This window comes from Salmo salar, unplaced genomic scaffold (assembly GCF_905237065.1).
Source record: "Salmo salar unplaced genomic scaffold, Ssal_v3.1, whole genome shotgun sequence".
Lineage (NCBI taxonomy): Eukaryota > Metazoa > Chordata > Actinopteri > Salmoniformes > Salmonidae > Salmo > Salmo salar.
Genome location: NW_025547485.1, coordinates 336,270 through 356,666, shown reverse-complemented (window position 1 = coordinate 356,666; position 20,397 = coordinate 336,270). Strand labels below are relative to the sequence as shown.

The 20,397-nt window shown below is 43.8% G+C and overlaps 1 pseudogene; it reads left to right on the top strand.

Moving 5' to 3' along the window:
- The window catches only part of LOC106594226 (PDZ domain-containing RING finger protein 4-like), a 32,238-nt pseudogene extending 20,001 nt beyond the window's left edge, over positions 1-12,237 (top strand).
- The last annotated feature ends 8,160 nt before the right edge of the window (positions 12,238-20,397 follow it).

The following is a 20,397-nucleotide window of genomic DNA, read 5'->3' as shown; positions in this document are numbered from 1 at the left end:
GTTCTAGCAGACAGTGACATGGCAACAGTAGTAACTTGTGTATCCAGCAGTCTGTTCTAGCAGACAGTGACATGGCAACAGTAGTAACTTGTGTATCCAGCTGCCTGTTCTAGCAGACAGTGACATGGCAACAGTAGTAACTTGTGTATCCAGCTGTCTGTTCTAGCAGACAGTGACATGGCAACAGTAGTAACTTGTGTATCCAGCTGCCTGTTCTAGCAGACAGTGACATGGCAACAGTAGTAACTTGTGTATCCAGCTGCCTGTTCTAGCAGACAGTGACATGGCAACAGTAGTAACTTGTGTATCCAGCTGTCTGTTCTAGCAGACAGTGACATGGCAACAGTAGTAACTTGTGTATCCAGCTGCCTGTTCTAGCAGACAGTGACATGGCAACAGTAGTAACTTGTGTATCCAGCTGCCTGTTCTAGCAGACAGTGTCATGGCAACAGTAGTAACTTGTGTATCCAGCTGTCTGTTCTAGCAGACAGTGACATGGCAACAGTAGTAACTTGTGTATCCAGCTGTCTGTTCTAGCAGACAGTGACATGGCAACAGTAGTAACTTGTGTATCCAGCTGCCTGTTCTAGCAGACAGTGACATGGCAACAGTAGTAACTTGTGTATCCAGCTGCCTGTTCTAGCAGACAGTGACATGGCAACAGTAGTAACTTGTGTATCCAGCAGTCTGTTCTAGCAGACAGTGTCATGGCAACAGTAGTAACTTGTGTATCCAGCTGTCTGTTCTAGCAGACAGTGACATGGCAACAGTAGTAACTTGTGTATCCAGCTGCCTGTTCTAGCAGACAGTGACATGGCAACAGTAGTAACTTGTGTATCCAGCTGCCTGTTCTAGCAGACAGTGACATGGCAACAGTAGTAACTTGTGTATCCAGCTGTCTGTTCTAGCAGACAGTGACATGGCAACAGTAGTAACTTGTGTATCCAGCTGCCTGTTCTAGCAGACAGTGACATGGCAACAGTAGTAACTTGTGTATCCAGCTGCCTGTTCTAGCAGACAGTGACATGGCAACAGTAGTAACTTGTGTATCCAGCTGCCTGTTCTAGCAGACAGTGACATGCAACAGTAGTAACTTGTGTATCCAGCTGTCTGTTCTAGCAGACAGTGACATGGCAACAGTAGTAACTTGTGTATCCAGCTGCCTGTTCTAGCAGACAGTGACATGGCAACAGTAGTAACTTGTGTATCCAGCTGTCTGTTCTAGCAGACAGTGTCATGGCAACAGTAGTAACTTGTGTATCCAGCTGTCTGTTCTAGCAGACAGTGACATGGCAACAGTAGTAACTTGTGTATCCAGCTGCCTGTTCTAGCAGACAGTGACATGGCAACAGTAGTAACTTGTGTATCCAGCTGTCTGTTCTAGCAGACAGTGACATGGCAACAGTAGTAACTTGTGTATCCAGCAGCCTGTTCTAGCAGACAGTGACATGGCAACAGTAGTAACTTGTGTATCCAGCTGTCTGTTCTAGCAGACAGTGACATGGCAACAGTAGTAACTTGTGTATCCAGCTGTCTGTTCTAGCAGACAGTGACATGGCAACAGTAGTAACTTGTGTATCCAGCTGCCTGTTCTAGCAGACAGTGACATGGCAACAGTAGTAACTTGTGTATCCAGCTGTCTGTTCTAGCAGACAGTGACATGGCAACAGTAGTAACTTGTGTATCCAGCTGCCTGTTCTAGCAGACAGTGACATGGCAACAGTAGTAACTTGTGTATCCAGCTGCCTGTTCTAGCAGACAGTGACATGGCAACAGTAGTAACTTGTGTATCCAGCTGCCTGTTCTAGCAGACAGTGTCATGGCAACAGTAGTAACTTGTGTATCCAGCTGTCTGTTCTAGCAGACAGTGACATGGCAACAGTAGTAACTTGTGTATCCAGCTGTCTGTTCTAGCAGACAGTGTCATGGCAACAGTAGTAACTTGTGTATCCAGCTGTCTGTTCTAGCAGACAGTGACATGGCAACAGTAGTAACTTGTGTATCCAGCTGTCTGTTCTAGCAGACAGTGACATGGCAACAGTAGTAACTTGTGTATCCAGCTGCCTGTTCTAGCAGACAGTGACATGGCAACAGTAGTAACTTGTGTATCCAGCTGTCTGTTCTAGCAGACAGTGACATGGCAACAGTAGTAACTTGTGTATCCAGCAGCCTGTTCTAGCAGACAGTGACATGGCAACAGTAGTAACTTGTGTATCCAGCTGCCTGTTCTAGCAGACAGTGACATGGCAACAGTAGTAACTTGTGTATCCAGCTGTCTGTTCTAGCAGACAGTGACATGGCAACAGTAGTAACTTGTGTATCCAGCTGTCTGTTCTAGCAGACAGTGACATGGCAACAGTAGTAACTTGTGTATCCAGCTGTCTGTTCTAGCAGACAGTGACATGGAACAGTAGTAACTTGTGTATCCAGCTGCCTGTTCTAGCAGACAGTGACATGGCAACAGTAGTAACTTGTGTATCCAGCTGCCTGTTCTAGCAGACAGTGACATGGCAACAGTAGTAACTTGTGTATCCAGCTGTCTGTTCTAGCAGACAGTGACATGGCAACAGTAGTAACTTGTGTATCCAGCTGCCTGTTCTAGCAGACAGTGACATGGCAACAGTAGTAACTTGTGTATCCAGCTGTCTGTTCTAGCAGACAGTGACATGGCAACAGTAGTAACTTGTGTATCCAGCTGCCTGTTCTAGCAGACAGTGACATGGCAACAGTAGTAACTTGTGTATCCAGCTGTCTGTTCTAGCAGACAGTGACATGGCAACAGTAGTAACTTGTGTATCCAGCTGCCTGTTCTAGCAGACAGTGACATGGCAACAGTAGTAACTTGTGTATCCAGCTGTCTGTTCTAGCAGACAGTGACATGGCAACAGTAGTAACTTGTGTATCCAGCTGCCTGTTCTAGCAGACAGTGACATGGCAACAGTAGTAACTTGTGTATCCAGCTGTCTGTTCTAGCAGACAGTGACATGGCAACAGTAGTAACTTGTGTATCCAGCTGCCTGTTCTAGCAGACAGTGACATGGCAACAGTAGTAACTTGTGTATCCAGCTGTCTGTTCTAGCAGACAGTGACATGGCAACAGTAGTAACTTGTGTATCCAGCTGTCTGTTCTAGCAGACAGTGACATGGCAACAGTAGTAACTTGTGTATCCAGCTGTCTGTTCTAGCAGACAGTGACATGGCAACAGTAGTAACTTGTGTATCCAGCTGTCTGTTCTAGCAGACAGTGACATGGCAACAGTAGTAACTTGTGTATCCAGCAGCCTGTTCTAGCAGACAGTGACATGGCAACAGTAGTAACTTGTGTATCCAGCTGTCTGTTCTAGCAGACAGTGACATGGCAACAGTAGTAACTTGTGTATCCAGCAGCCTGTTCTAGCAGACAGTGACATGGCAACAGTAGTAACTTGTGTATCCAGCTGTCTGTTCTAGCAGACAGTGACATGGCAACAGTAGTAACTTGTGTATCCAGCTGCCTGTTCTAGCAGACAGTGACATGGCAACAGTAGTAACTTGTGTATCCAGCTGCCTGTTCTAGCAGACAGTGACATGGCAACAGTAGTAACTTGTGTATCCAGCTGCCTGTTCTAGCAGACAGTGACATGACAACAGTAGTAACTTGTGTATCCAGCTGTCTGTTCTAGCAGACAGTGACATGGCAACAGTAGTAACTTGTGTATCCAGCTGCCTGTTCTAGCAGACAGTGACATGGCAACAGTAGTAACTTGTGTATCCAGCTGTCTGTTCTAGCAGACAGTGTCATGGCAACAGTAGTAACTTGTGTATCCAGCTGTCTGTTCTAGCAGACAGTGACATGGCAACAGTAGTAACTTGTGTATCCAGCAGCCTGTTCTAGCAGACAGTGACATGGCAACAGTAGTAACTTGTGTATCCAGCTGTCTGTTCTAGCAGACAGTGACATGGCAACAGTAGTAACTTGTGTATCCAGCTGCCTGTTCTAGCAGACAGTGACATGGCAACAGTAGTAACTTGTGTATCCAGCTGCCTGTTCTAGCAGACAGTGACATGGCAACAGTAGTAACTTGTGTATCCAGCTGCCTGTTCTAGCAGACAGTGACATGGCAACAGTAGTAACTTGTGTATCCAGCTGCCTGTTCTAGCAGACAGTGACATGGCAACAGTAGTAACTTGTGTATCCAGCTGTCTGTTCTAGCAGACAGTGACATGGCAACAGTAGTAACTTGTGTATCCAGCTGTCTGTTCTAGCAGACAGTGTCATGACAACAGTAGTAACTTGTGTATCCAGCTGTCTGTTCTAGCAGACAGTGACATGGCAACAGTAGTAACTTGTGTATCCAGCTGTCTGTTCTAGCAGACAGTGACATGGCAACAGTAGTAACTTGTGTGTCTGTATGGCGTCTGGATTGATTTGTTGTTTTGTTTGTTCAGGTTGGACCCAACAGCATCGCTGCCAGGGACGGCCGCATAAGGGAAGGAGATCGAATATTACAGGTACATATTTTCATCTCAAGACCAATTACATGACCGCAACCACACATGCGCACACACACACACACACACACACACACACACACACACACACACACACACACACACACACACACACACACACACACGCACGCACGCACGCACGCACAAACACACACGCACGCACGCACGCACACACACTCAAAGGCACCTGTAAAGCTCTCTTCTAGGAGCAGAGCTGTTGTTGTCTCGGGGCTACAGATCATATGCATATTTAATGGATACACTTAAGCTGGGAAATGAAAGTCCTTAGTGTTGTTTTCACACAGCAGCACCACATCCTCCCTGGCGGGTCTCTCTCTCTCTGAGAGCTGTAGAGCCACCTGGCGGGTCAGACACAGTGATACCTGTGTGTGTGTGTGTGTGTGTGTGTGTGTGTGTGTGTGTGTGTGTGTGTGTGTGTGTGTGTGTGTGTGTGTGTGTGTGTGTGTGTGTGTGTGTGTGTGTGTGTGTGTGTGTTTCTGGTTTTACTATCCTTGTGGGGACCAGAAGTCCTCACAAAGATAGTAAAACAAGGAAAATTTGGACACATTTCGTTGGTCCCCACATTTCGTTGGTCCCCACAAGGAAAAAGTATATTTTAGGTTAGGGGTTAGGGTTAGGGTTAGGGTTTCAATTAGGGTTAGAATTTGAGTTAGTGTTAGGGTTAAGTTTAGGGTTAGGTTAAGAGTTTAGGGAAAATAGAATTTTGAATAGGAATCAATTGTTTGGTCCCCACAAGGATAGTAAATCAAACGTGTGTGTGTGTGTGTGTGTGTGTGTGTGTGTGTGTGTGTGTGTGTGTGTGTGTGTGTGTGTGTGTGTGTGTGTGTGTGTGTGTGTGTGTGTGTGTGTGTGTGTGTGTGTGTGTGTGTGTATGTGTGTGTGCTAGCTGTGTTAGGTGTGTTAGCTGTGTTAGGTGTGAACAGATATTAGAAGTAGTAGTCAGTGATTTCTACACTCCCCAGTAGTAGCAGTAATGATGTAAAGTGACTGGTGGACCCAGACACTGCACAGTCTCTTCTGATTGGAGGGCTAAGCCCCTGTTGTATTCTGATTGGAGGGCTGAGCCCTGGTGTTCTCTGGGTCCCATTATCTCTCTGTGACAAGCCCATTACTCTGCAGGGGAAAGATGAACGCCACCTGTCACAGTACAGTTAATTGTATGTCTGGATGGGGGCAGGGCTCCGCTGGTCTTTCATGAACACCGTGCAGCTCTCTCTCTCTCTCTCTCTCTCTCTCTCTCTCTCTCTCCCTCTCTCCTCTCCCCCTCTCCCCTCTCTCCCTCTCTCCCTCTCTCCCTCTCCCCCTCTCTCCCCTCCCCCTCTCTCCCTCTCCCCTCTCCCCCTCTCTCCCTCCCCCATGGCCGTGGCTGGCCTCCACTGCCCTCCCTCTTTAATCAATGCAGAGTAGAGACAGGACACAGAGCAGACCAGACATCCTCTGCCTGCCTGTGAAAGTGTGAATTCATAATTGACTGGAGGTGCTTTTCTCAGAGAGACGGAGAGGTGGAGGGGGAGATTAAAAGGGGCATGGTTTCCTCAAACACTCCATCTTCTGTGATGGAGGAGTTAAGTGAATGACTGTGATGTGCACTGTATAGAGGCGGAAGGGAGTCATTTAAAGGGGGGATGGTTTCGTCAGTCAGTCAGGAGTTTAATTGCTGTATGTACAATATGTGAGTGAGTGTGTACTGGATACAGTACTTTCTCATCTCTTTGTGTACTAGATACAGTACTTTCTTATCTCTCTGTGTACTATATACAGAACTTTCTAATATCTTTGTGTATTAGATACAGTACTTTCTTATCTCTCTGTGTACTATATACAGAACTTTCTAATATCTTTGTGTACTAGATACAGTACTTTCTAACCTGTTTATGTATGTGTTTTACATAATTTCTTCATGAATTCTTGTTCTGTGATGGAGTTTAGTTGTCAGTTAGTGTAACAGACAGTAAGAGGATCTCTTTCTTAATCACTATGTGTGGACTATGTATTGTCTCATCTCTTTACGTGTGTGTTACCAGATCAATGGCTGTAACGTACAGGACCGGCAGGAAGCTTTCACTCTCCTGTCCAATGAGGAGTCCAGGAGTATCGTTCTCCTGGTGACCAGACCAGAGGAGGCATGGCTGGATGAGGAGCACAATGAACTCCTGGAGGAGCTGAAGATGGAGATCCTAGAGGAGAGGAGGAATGAGGAGGCGCAGAAGACAGGAGGAGGAGAGGAGCCGGTGAGAACAGCCTATTCTAAACAGTATAGATGTCCAGATATTGCTATTCTAGACAAAACACATGTCCAGATATTGTTATTCTGACAGTACAGATGTCCAGGTATTGCTATTCTAACAGTATAGATGTCCAGGTATTGTTATTCTAACAGTATAGATGTTCAGATATTGTTATTCTAACTGTATAGATGTCCAGATATTGTTATTCTAACAGTATAGATGTTCAGATATTGTTATTCTAACAGTATAGATGTTCAGATATTGTTATTCTGACAGTATAGATGTCCAGATATTGCTATTCTAACAGTATAGATGTCCAGATATTGCTATTCTAACAGTATAGATGTTCAGATATTGTTATTCTGACAGTATAGATGTCCAGAAATTGCTATTCTAACAGTATAGATGTCCAGATATTGCTATTCTAACAGTATAGATGTTCAGATATTGTTATTCTGACAGTATAGATGTCCAGATATTGCTATTCTAACAGTATAGATGTCCAGATATTGTTATTCTAACAGTATAGATGTCCAGATATTGCTATTCTAACAGTATAGATGTCCAGATATTGCTATTCTAACAGTATAGATGTCCAGATATTGCTATTCTAACAGTATAGATGTCCAGATATTGTTATTCTAACAGTATAGATGTCCAGATATTGTTATTCTAACAGTATAGATGTCCAGATATTGCTATTCTAACAGTATAGATGTCCAGATATTGCTATTCTAACAGTATAGATGTTCAGATATTGTTATTCTAACTGTATAGATGTCCAGATATTGCTATTCTAACAGTATAAATGTCCAGGTATTGTTATTCTACCAGTATAGATGTCCAGATATTACTATTCTAGACAATACACATGTCCAGATATTACTATTCTAGACAATACACATGTCCAGATATTGCTATTCTGACAGTACACATGTCCAGATATTGTTATTTTAGACATACACATGTCCAGATATTGCTATTCTAGACAATACACATGTCCAGATATTGTTATTTTAGACATACACATGCCCAGATATTACTATTCTAGACAATACACATGTCCAGATATTGCTATTCTGACAGTACACATGTCCAGATATTGTTATTTTAGACATACACATGTCCAGATATTGCTATTCTAGACAATACACATGTCCAGATATTGTTATTTTAGACATACACATGTCCAGATATTGCTATTCTCAACAGTATAGATGTCCAGATATTGCTATTCTAACAGTATAGATGTCCAGATATTGTTATTATAACAGTATAGATGTCCAGATATTGCTATTCTAGACAATACGGATGTCCAGATATTGCTATTCTAGACAATACACACATCCAGATATTGCTATTCTAGACAATACATGTGTCCAGATATTGCTATTCTAGACAATACACATGTCCAGGTATTGCTATTCTAGACAATACACATGTCCAGATATTGCTATTCTGACAGTATACATGTCCAGACATTGCTATTCTAACAGTATAGATGTCCAGATATTGTTATTCTAACAGTATAGATGTTCAGATATTGTTATTCTACCAGTATAGATGTTCAGATATTGCTATTCTAACAGTATAGATGTCCAGGTATTGTTATTCTACCAGTATAGATGTCCAGGTATTGTTATTCTACCAGTATAGATGTTCAGATATTGTTATTCTAACTGTATAGATGTCCAGATATTGCTATTCTAACTGTATAGATGTCCAGGTATTGCTATTCTAGACAATACACATGTCCAGGTATTGCTATTCTAGACAATACACATGTCCAGGTATTGCTATTCTAGACAATACACATGTCCAGATATTGCTATTCTAACTGTATAGATGTCCAGATATTGCTATTCTAGACAATACACATGTCCAGGTATTGCTTTTCTAGACAATACACATGTCCAGGTTTTGCTATTCTAGACAATACACATGTCCAGATATTGTTATTCTAACAGTATAGATGTCCAGATATTGCTATTCTAGACAATACACATGTCCAGGTATTGCTTTTCTAGACAATACACATGTCCAGGTATTGCTTTTCTAGACAATACACATGTCCAGACATTGCTATTCTAACAGTATAGATGTCCAGGTATTGTTATTCTAACAGTATAGATGTCCAGATATTGCTATTCTAACAGTATAGATGTCTAGATATTGCTATTCTAGACAATACACATGTCCAGGTATTGCTAGTCTAGACAATACACATGTCCAGGTATTGCTATTCTAGACAATACACATGTCCAGGTATTGCTATTCTAGACAATACACATGTCCAGGTATTGCTATCCTAAATGCTTAAGAGCTGGTGCTATGATTTGGGCTGATGCATGTTGATAGGCTCTAGTATTATAGAATATGTTCCATCTTCTCTACCACAACTCTTTGTTATCTTTCCAGGCCAAGCAGCTGGAGGAGGATGATGTCATGACAGACACGGCCACGTGTTCCTCCAATACTCAGGACAAAGACAGCGGCATGGGGCGCAACGAGGAGAGCTCCGAACAGGAAGTCCTCCTAGCCCGTGTCCACCGGAGGCCTGCCCAGGGCTTGAGAGACCGATGGAGGGCCAAGCATGGCCAGGGGCTGGGCAGGAGGGTGGTGGTGCCCTCGGACACCCAGGGACCCAGGGGTCTGATCCAAGCCCAAGAGGGTGAGGGCGGAGTGGGGTTAGGACTGGAGTGTGACAGCCACTTCCAGCAGCTCCTGGAGCTCAAGTGCCAGATCCGTAACAGCGGGGAGTGTGGTGTGTACTATAGCAGGAGAAGCACCATCGAGTGCAGCCTGACGGAGCAGAGCGGGGTGGGTCTCAGTGGTAGTGGAGGGATGGAACAGGAGCTGAGGATGTTGAACGAGGAGCTGAGGAGTATTGAGCTGGAGTGTCAGAACATCATGCAGGCCCACCAGCTCCGCAAGAACCAGAGGGATCCCCCTGCACCCCTATGTGCTCCCCAGGACGAAGCCCCAAACATGGGCGTGAGCAGCATGCCAAGCTGGCCGATATCAACGAGCATCCAGGGGAGAGGCAGTGGGACAGCGACAAGCTAAGGGGGGACAAGGACAGCTCCAGTGCCTATAACACGGCTGAGAGTGCCAGGTCCACTCCTCTAGGCATGGAGAGATCCCCGGACCACTCTCTACAGAGACGCATCAGCCTCACCAACCAGAAGAACCTCCGGAGCACCATGGCAGCCTCCAGCCAGTCCATCTCCAAACCCATCCCAGACAGGTATGTAGACAATCAATCAAATGTGTTTTATTAAGCCCTTTTTAGCCTTGAGATTAGAAAGGTGGGCCAGCAGCTGGGGGGTTGCCGGTTCCAATCCTGGGTCTGACGTTTCTATTATAGAAAATGGATAATAATGTATTCTTCTAATCTTCTTTTCAGAGAGCTCCTGAGTGAGACCTCGACCAGGACCCCCTCGCACAGCCGACAGGATCCCAACCCCAGCCCTGGAACCACGGTCATCTCCAGCAGCCCCGACCAGTCCAACCCTTCCCCCTCTGAGTCAGACCCGGCCCTGCCTGCAGACGACGAGCGCTGCGACCGCACCAGGAGCCACCGGGGGCCACGCAGGGTCCCTCCCTACCCGTCCCCTTACCACACAGCCCCCCAGCAGGGGCAGGGTGCCTCTCCAGCCCACGCCAGACACCTTCAGAGCTACATGCAGCAGCTCCTCCAGCAGTCCTCCAGTCTGGAGACTTACTCCCAGTCCCAGCTCAGCCTCCTCAGCGTCTGCCGGGACCGCTCCGCCCGCCCGGGGAACCACGCCTCGAGTGGAAGGTCAAAGTTCGAGCCGACGGGACGAAGTATGTAGCCCGGCGACCAGCGAGGGACCGGATTCTACGAGAACGGGCGCTGAGGATCAGGGAGGAGCGTAGTGGAGGGATGACCACGGACGACGACGCTATGTCAGAGATGAAGATGGGGCGGTACTGGAGTAAAGAGGAGAGGAAGCAGCAGCTGGCCAGAGCCAGGGAGCAGAGGAGGAGGAGGGAGTACATGCAGAGGAGCCGGCTAGAGTGTCTTAGAGAGGGCCCTGGGAGCGGGGCCGAGGGCCGTAAAGAGGTCAACATCCTGGAACTCAGCCACAAGAAGATGATGAAGAAACGCAACAAGAAGATCCTGGATAACTGGATGACCATCCAGGAACTAATGAGTCACGGGGCCAGAGCACCTGAGGACCAGGGGACTAAACCAGTACACAATGCCTTCCTGTCTGTTACTACAGTATAGGACCACAGCTCCGGGTAGAAGTTACCCTGTACACACAGATCTAGGATCATTTAAAACTACCCGGGTCGGGCGTTAACCATTTGGACGATAATGCACAACTGACCTCAGAGCAGTGTCTAGGGACAACCTTGCCCCATCTCTCTCTCTCTCATCGCGTCCATGCGGTATGACCTTACTTGCCTCGTTCAATGTGGCATTTTTTATAATGGGAAAATCCTATATTTTTCACAGTTTGTAAACTCAATAACGTTTTGTAAAATGTTTTTTTTTACACTGGTTGTCGATGTACTGTGATATGTTTTCTGCAGTTGCTCATTTATGCTGTCATCAAACATGTTTCTATCATAATCAGAATTCTCTGTAAACCACATCATCATGGAAGTCAAAGACATCGTTGCACGTTATCATGTTTGCATTGTTTATCCAGCATGGCAGTGATTAACTGTAGTGGTCAGAAATGTACCGTACACCTGAGAACAGAAACTTGACTCTTGTGCAGAATCTTCCTTGTCTTTTACTGAGGATCGACCATATAATTGCACAAGCCTCTCAGACCCATTCAATATGCCAAGCTGGACACCACTACATCTCTGAAGGACCTTTCATCATTTCTGAAAATGTCACTCAGAGTTCTCTTGGAAAATTCAAAAGTCCTGAGAATGTCAATAATTCAGTGGTGTCTCAGAGGCTTTCAGTTTCTCAGTTTAAAGCAATCTTGAAGGAAAGGTTCACTAGTCAACAGTTTTGCCCCAACATCTCACTGCAAAAGTGATCTCAATGTTTCTCATCAATGGTAAATTAGTATCACTAATGAAAAAAGTTAATTGCTTACTGATTAAATAATTAATTGAAGTGATTTGATTGCTCCATGAATACATTATTGTGTAATTTATAAATACAAAACATATTTATTATTTTTTATTGCTTATTTTCAATTATTGTACATTTATTAGTCTATTCTGCATATTTTCGGACCTGTCTGAAGATCTCTTTGTATTGTCAAAAATAACACATGTTATTGTCTCTAAGGTATTATACTTCACCTAACAGTCCTTTCTAGCATTTGGTGGTGCTTCAAACGGGTGCTTTTCATTGTACACTGTTCTTCTATCTTTGCTCAGTGTTTATCGTCTTATTTCAAGTAATCGGTAGTTGGTAACTTCATAGGCAGGTCAATGTGTGCTACTTGTGATATTTGCAAAGGAAATGTTAATAAATTATTGTTTATCTTTATGCAACAAATGATTGTATTGTGGTTGGTTGGATGTATTTCCTGGTTACACGTCATAATATTCCAATCAGCATAGTCCCATATCTCATTCAGCATCTACTTGATCCATAACGTTGCTATGAGAGGTCTATCAGCAATTTTGGGGAAAACTCCACCAGCTATAGTTGTCAAGCCCTGATCCGCATACCACACCAGCTGCAAACGCCTCTGGCTATCAAAAGCACTGGCATGTATCCCGTTCTCGTCACGTTTCAAACATGTCAGAGTAATATCATGACCCTAGAATCTCTGCTCAGTGTCACTGTTACACCAGGAAGCTGTTTCATTATGCAGTTGAAACACAGCAGCTGCGTCTCACATCACCTGAAAGATAAGCACACATACATCATATGGAAGAATAGAAGGCATTGAGAATCAGTGCTGGTGGTGTGTGTTTGGTTTTCAGTAACTCACGAGGAAAATATTATGGCTTTCACGATCAGGATGCCAGGAAGTAACCTCTTTTGTATGCTTCTTGTATTCATGTAGGTAAAAATTTCAAGTCAATCATTTGTTATAAGTGAGTTACACTGTATATGAAACATACTGCACATGGATATAAATACACATTTAGAGAGTAAACACCAAGACTTTCTGACACAATCTACAGCATTATAGATGAATGACTACTCATAAGTCACAGTCAAGTCATGACAGAAAGAGCATCAAGTGAAAGGCTTCAAAGAGGTTCATTGAATCTTTTGTTGACAGAACACTGACGGTTGAATTGGAGCAACGTTCTTTCTCTGTAGTGCTACAGCCACTCACCGCACAGCTCTGAACGGCATGCTTATTCACTTCAGTGCTCAGAGTCTGAACTCTGTCTTGTGATGCATTGCACTGTGAGTACACAGGCTGTCCAACACCAGGTCATTGGTTTTCTGATGTGGTTGCTCTCCTTCAAAGAGATTCTACAGGTCACAGCATCCTTCAGCTGATTCTGACAGAGATATTGGAGCCAGAAGGGGAGAGCGTCAGAAACAGAGGAGTCGTTCAGTCAGTCACCATGGAGTGGATGTTGGTTAGATTAGATAGAAACTGTCTTTCTATGAGAGGTAGAGGATTGGGAGAAAGAGCGACTGAGCCCGACGCTCTCAACCTCTTGTTCTCAGATTGCTTCCATTTAGAAATGTCACAAAGTATTCTCACCACATTATCGTTGACATTTTAAGCGCTTAATGTTTTTGTTGTTGTTGTTGCATTTGGATGAATTTGTATTTATTTCATATTTTTCTCAATTTCAAATGTAGATTTAAAGGAGATTGGATTTGTAAATTCTCCACCTGATTCGCTTGGCCCTATCTACTTACAGCAGAAGGATTTGAATGAAGCAGTCATATTATTAGTCTGTGTAAATGGTTGGCTAGGTGTTGCTACTGGACTGTGACAGATCCTGATCCACAGACCAAATGTATTCAATTATCTTTGGTGTGCACATTGGGGATGAATCATTAATAATACTGTGTGCCATAATTCCACATTTCCTCTGCCACTGACTGTCACCGAATCAGACTGACTTACTAATGGCTGTGCTACGGAGAGTAACAGCATGCAATCACAGCAGCAAGATGTGTGACCTGCTGCCACAAGAAAAGGGCAACCAGTGAAGAACAAACACTGTAAATACAACCCATATTTATTTAACTTGGCAAGTCAGTTAAGAACAAATTATTACTTACAATGACAGCCTACCCCGGCCAAACCCGGACAACGCTGGGCCAATTGCGTGCCACCCTATGGGACTCCCAATCACAGCCAGTTGTGATACAGTCTGGAATCGAACCATGGTCTGTAGTGAAGCCTCTAGCACTGAGATGCAGTGCCTTAGACCACTGCGCCACTCGGGAGGCCTTATGTTTATTTATTTTCAATTTTGAACTTCAACAATTCTGTATATAGACATAATATGACATTTGAAATGTCTTTATTATTTTGGAACTTGTAATGTTTATTGTTAAATTTGTCTTGTTAATTTAACTTTTGTTTATTATATATTTCACTTGCTTTGGCAATGTAAACATGTTTCCCATGTCAATAAAGCCCTTAAATTGAATTGAGAGAGAGAGACAGAGACAGAGAGTGTGTGTGTGTGTGTGTGTGTGAGAGAGAGAGAGAGAGAGAGAGAGAGAGAGAGAGAGAGAGAGAGAGAGAGAGAGAGAGAGAGAGAGAGAGAGAGAGAGAGAGAGAGAGAGAGAGAGAGAGAGAGAGAGAGAGAGAGAGAGAGAGAGAGAGAGAGAGAGAGAGAGAGAGAGAGAGAGAGAGAGAGAGAGAGAGAGAGAGAGAGAGAGAGAGAGAGAGAGAGAGAGAGAGAGAGAGGAAGACACAGTACTTACCTGAGGTAATGTAAAATGGACCAGCATTGGGGTGTGTCTGATATCTCTCATTAATTCCACTGTTCACTGAACTGAAGACAGACAGAGGAGATTGACATGGACGGGGGGATCTCTCTCTCTCTCTCTCTCTCTCTCTCTCTCTCCTAATGCTTTGATATTGGATGGGATGCCTTTGATCTTCTCTATCACTAAATGGACAGGCATGCCCACGCTCCTGACCCCCATCCCAATCCCACTTTACCTAGTCTGTCTGTCAGGATTTATTGGAAGTGTGTGAACAAATGAATAGGGAAAACTACAGTCAACAAGGTAAATGACTAGCTACGGGAAATCAGCCTCCACACGCCAAAACACACAGTAATACTTATCACACCTCATGTAGGGAGAAGGTTTGTTAATGATTACCTGATGGTTATATTATATATTATATTCTGTTTTAGAAACTGGGTGACTCGAGCTCTGAATGCTGATTAGCTGACGGCCGTGGTATATCAGACCATGTACCATGGCTATGACAAAACATGTATTTTTACTGCTCTAATTACGTTGGTAACCAGTTTATAACAGAAATAAGTCACCTCGGGGGTTTGTGGTATATGGCCAATATACCACGGCTAAGGGCTGTGCGTCGTGCTTAAGAAGAGCCCTGAGCCGTGGTATAATGGCCATATACCACACCCCTCGTGCCTTATTGCTTAAATATATCAGGTACAGTATTTAACTACAGTTACACAAATGTGAAACGGAATAGATGAAAAGCTTTTACCAACTCACTCCTCAGAGACTGGCTGTACAGGTCATTATTAACCATTACTCCAAGCTTCTGATTGGCTCTTACAGTGAGCTCCCACCCTCAGAGACCGGCTGTACAGGTCATTATTAACCATTACTCCCAGCTTCTGATTGGCTCTTACAGTGAGGCCCCACCCTCAGAGACCGGCTGTACAGGTCATTATTAACCATTACTCCCAGCTTCTGATTGGCTCTTACAGTGAGGCCCCACCCTCAGAGACCGGCTGTACAGGTCATTATTAACCATTACTCCCAGCTTCTGATTGGCTCTTACAGTGAGGCCCCACCCTCAGAGACCGGCTGTACAGGTCATTATTAACCATTACTCCCAGCTTCTGATTGGCTCTTACAGTGAGGCCCCACTCCAAGTTGGATATTTGGGTTGAAAATGTGAATTTGACTCTTCACACCCTTTCTCTGTCTCCCTTCTTACCCAGATCTGTCACAGTCAAACTCAAATTCCAACAGTTGAATAGAACTACCTAGCTAGCTACCGTAGATCCATCAGACACTGATGAAACCCCTGGTACTGCGGTTCTCTTTAATCTGCTTCTCTTTGAACCTCTGATGGAACAGTAGAGCAAAGTGAAGTGTTCACATGCAGCTGAAAAGGTGTTTAAATGGACGCTGTGACGGGAGGCTCTGTTGTAAGGCTCTGTGAACTGAACTAATTTAACACTATTGTGCCGACCCAAACACACTGTGCTGCTCTGATATCTTCTCTTCAAAATGTCCTTTCAGCACAGTTACAGAAACTACTAAAGAAGAACATAGGCAAATTACAGTTGGCCCATAACAGAGCACGTCTGGCCCTTCAAAGTAGAGGAGAGATAACATTAGCAACATGCATGTCAGTCTCTCCTGACTCAAAGTAGAGGAGAGATAACATTAGCAACATGCATGTCAGTCTCTCCTGACTCAAAGTAGAGGAGAGATAACATTAGCAACATGCATGTCAGTCTCTCCTGACTCAAAGTAGAGGAGAGATAACATTAGCAACATGCATGTCAGTCTCTCCTGACTCAAAGTAGAGGAGAGATAACATTAGCAACATGCATGTCAGTCTCTCCTGACTCAAAGTAGAGGAGAGATAACATTAGCAACATGCATGTCAGTCTCTCCTGGCTCAAAGTAGAGGAGAGATAACATTAGCAACATGCATGTCAGTCTCTCCTGACTCAAAGTAGAGGAGAGATAACATTAGCAACATGCATGTCAGTCTCTCCTGGCTCAAAGTAGAGGAGAGATAACATTAGCAACATGCATGTCAGTCTCTCCTGGCTCAAAGTAGAGGAGAGATAACATTAGCAACATGCATGTCAGTCTCTCCTGACTCAAAGTAGAGGAGAGATAACATTAGCAACATGCATGTCAGTCTCTCCTGGCTCAAAGTAGAGGAGAGATAACATTAGCAACATGCATGTCAGTCTCTCCTGGCTCAAAGTAGAGGAGAGATAACATTAGCAACATGCATGTCAGTCTCTCCTGGCTCAATGTAGAGGAGAGATAACATTAGCAACATGCATGTCAGTCTCTCCTGTCTCAAAGTAGAGGAGAGATAACATTAGCAACATGCACATGCATGTCAGTCTCTCCTGGCTCAAAGTAGAGGAGAGATAACATTAGCAACATGCATGTCAGTCTCTCCTGGCTCAAAGTAGAGGAGAGATAACATTAGCAACATGCATGTCAGTCTCTCCTGGCTCAAAGTAGAGGAGAGATAACATTAGCAACATGCATGTCAGTCTCTCCTGGCTCAAAGTAGAGGAGAGATAACATTAGCAACATGCGTGTCAGTCTCTCCTGGCTCAAAGTAGAGGAGAGATAACATTAGCAACATGCGTGTCAGTCTCTCCTGGCTCAAAGTAGAGGAGAGATAACATTAGCAACATGCATGTCAGTCTCTCCTGGCTCAAAGTAGAGGAGAGATAACATTAGCAACATGCATGTCAGTCTCTCCTGGCTCAAAGTAGAGGAGAGATAACATTAGCAACATGCATGTCAGTCTCTCCTGGCTCAAAGTAGAGGAGAGATAACATTAGCAACATGCATGTCAGTCTCTCCTGACTCAAAGTAGAGGAGAGATAACATTAGCAACATGCATGTCAGTCTCTCCTGGCTCAAAGTAGAGGAGAGATAACATTAGCAACATGCATGTCAGTCTCTCCTGGCTCAAAGTAGAGGAGAGATAACATTAGCAACATGCATGTCAGTCTCTCCTGGCTCAAAGTAGAGGAGAGATAACATTAGCAACATACATGTCAGTCTCTCCTGACTCAAAGTAGAGGAGAGATAACATTAGCAACATGCATGTCAGTCTCTCCTGGCTCAAAGTAGAGGAGAGATAACATTAGCAACATGCATGTCAGTCTCTCCTGGCTCAAAGTAGAGGAGAGATAACATTAGCAACATGCATGTCAGTCTCTCCTGGCTCAAAGTAGAGGAGAGATAACATTAGCAACATGCATGTCAGTCTCTCCTGGCTCAAAGTAGAGGAGAGATTGACTGAATCACTACGGGTCTTTGTGAGAGGTATTGACATATTGAAAGTAGTGAACTGTCTGTTCAATCGGTTAACACAGAGCTCAGATACCCATAAATACCCCACAAGACCAGCGGTCTCTTCATGGTCACTAAGTCCAGAACAGAGCCTGGGAGATGCACAGTACTATATAGAGCCATGACTACATGGAACTCTCTGCCACCTCAGGTAACTCAAACAGATTTAAAAAACAGATAAAAGAACACCTCGCGGCACAACGCAGACTGTGAAGATACACAAACACACACACACACACACATTATTCTTAGTAATATAATGTAAAATTGTTATGTAATAATGGAGCAATGTAAATGTGTATAATGTAATGTTTTATTTCAGTTTGGACCCCAGGAAGAGTAGCTGCTGCCTTGGCAACAGCTAATGGGGATCCTAATATAATATGAACTATGGTGGCTTCGTGACCTGGACAGCACAGAGTTCAGCTCGGCTTGACTCAGTAGTGTGAAAAGGGCATGAAAGAACTGATGAGGACACAGACGAAGCCCACGCCAAGGAGATTATTACTATTCTCTCTCTGTCATTGCTAGATGGCTCAACAGTTCTTTTTCAGTCTTCTATCTGGTAACCCTCAGACTGTCGTATAGAGAGTGACAGCCCGGTTGTCTTCCTGTGTCCAGGGGTTAGGATCCATGGGTTCCATAATGAGAGCACTCTGAAGACTTGAATGTGGCTGAGCCAATTAGGATAGACTTGTTCTGTGAGCTGAACTCTGACCTAACTGGAGAGCATCCGAAATGAACACAGATAAGGCCAAAGAGTTAGTGTTGCTGGGTTACTTTCTATAAGCAACGGGAGACAGAGATGAATCACATTGAGTACACATTACATCTATAAATTCAATTGATTTGTTTTGTTTCCAGCCGATGTCATCCGTTATAATTGGGTCGTTCCACAAAATGGGTGCCTTTTATGTCCCTTTGATATTTTCAGTAGAAGTTGTGCACCATATTGAATTTTAAAAGCCTGTAATATAAAATGAAGTGCCCTTTAATATAGACCACATGGAGAATTCAATAAATCTGGGCTTGCTAAACTGCTAAAATTCATCATTATGACATGTCCCTTCGTCAACCCTGTCACTTCTGAAGATTCTGACTTATTTAATGTAGTGATTCATTTACATCTGTCCCTCATTTTAAGGAGATCCTGTCACGTGAACTAAACTCTCATTTTAATATGCTGAAGGTATTTATTTTTAAATATTTATTTTCAAAGGAGACATTGAACATCTAATAGTCAAATCATAGTGTAAAATCAGCTGAGCTGCTTCTACTCCTTTTGGCCATTATCTGGAGTTTTGTGGTGGGAAACTGAGTGGGTCGAGCAAAACACGTCAATCATGTTACCCATAGATAGACAGGCTAGAAATTGCATTAAATTGCCCCTCCCTTGCTGTTGCACACAACAAGCTTCCATTCCTCCTGTCACAAGGGGATTTATGGCTGATTTAAGAAGAAATTGTCAACCCTGTTACGGTCAACCCTGTTACGGTCAACCCTGTTACGGTCAACCCTGTTACTTTATTTGGCACCTAATAGGCAGTTACTGTAGTATTTTTTTGCAATGTAACCTCTTGAGATGGGAGAACGATGTTTTTGTTGTTGTCTCTAATACTGAGTTAATGACAGATTAGGACCAGCTAATGACTATAACAATATTCCATTAATTACTCCTTCATCGTCACGGCCCATAATTATCATCCAACTAATGGATCGTTAAGAGGTTTTTTTATGAAGAAAGGGAACATTTATCATTGTTGTTTGTACAGCTGAAGGACAACTAGAAATGCAACGTTAATATGTATTATACAAGGTTGGCTGATGAGCTAACGACGAACTGAAGTAGCGTCACCTATAAGAGAAGGACATATGAGGAGAAGGACAGAAGAGAGGAGGATTCACCGTCGAGACAGTAATCTGTTGGATATGCCCTCTGTCATTCCCTCTGTCATTCAGGCCAGCCTTGTTCAGTTGTAAAGGTACGTACCTGCTGATTATAGCCTCTTCTATCATTGTGATGAAAGAAAAACAACACAGAACACAGTTATGACTGCTGCATGGTGTTGGTGTATAAGCCATGTTGTTCAGACAACCACAGAGTTTAAACCAGCTTTACACCACCACATCTAGTTCATCATACAACAATCCCTCACTGGTCAAGCTAGAAATCGTCCTCTTAGTGGTTGAATATTGATAGTTTTTGTCTTGTTTTATTTTGTTAGTGTATCATGTTATTTTATTCGATCACAGCGTCTGTGTTTTTGTTCCTAAGTTCACAGAGCCCTTGAAGGCGGTTGAGATGGAATCCAACATTCACTCCGAAAGGCACACTGCTGTGAAATGACTGAGTCTGTGTCCCAAATGGCAACCTTTCCCTATATAGTGCACTAGTTTTAACCCTTTGGGACAAAGCCTGTAACACCACAGTCTATTGAATACAGAGAA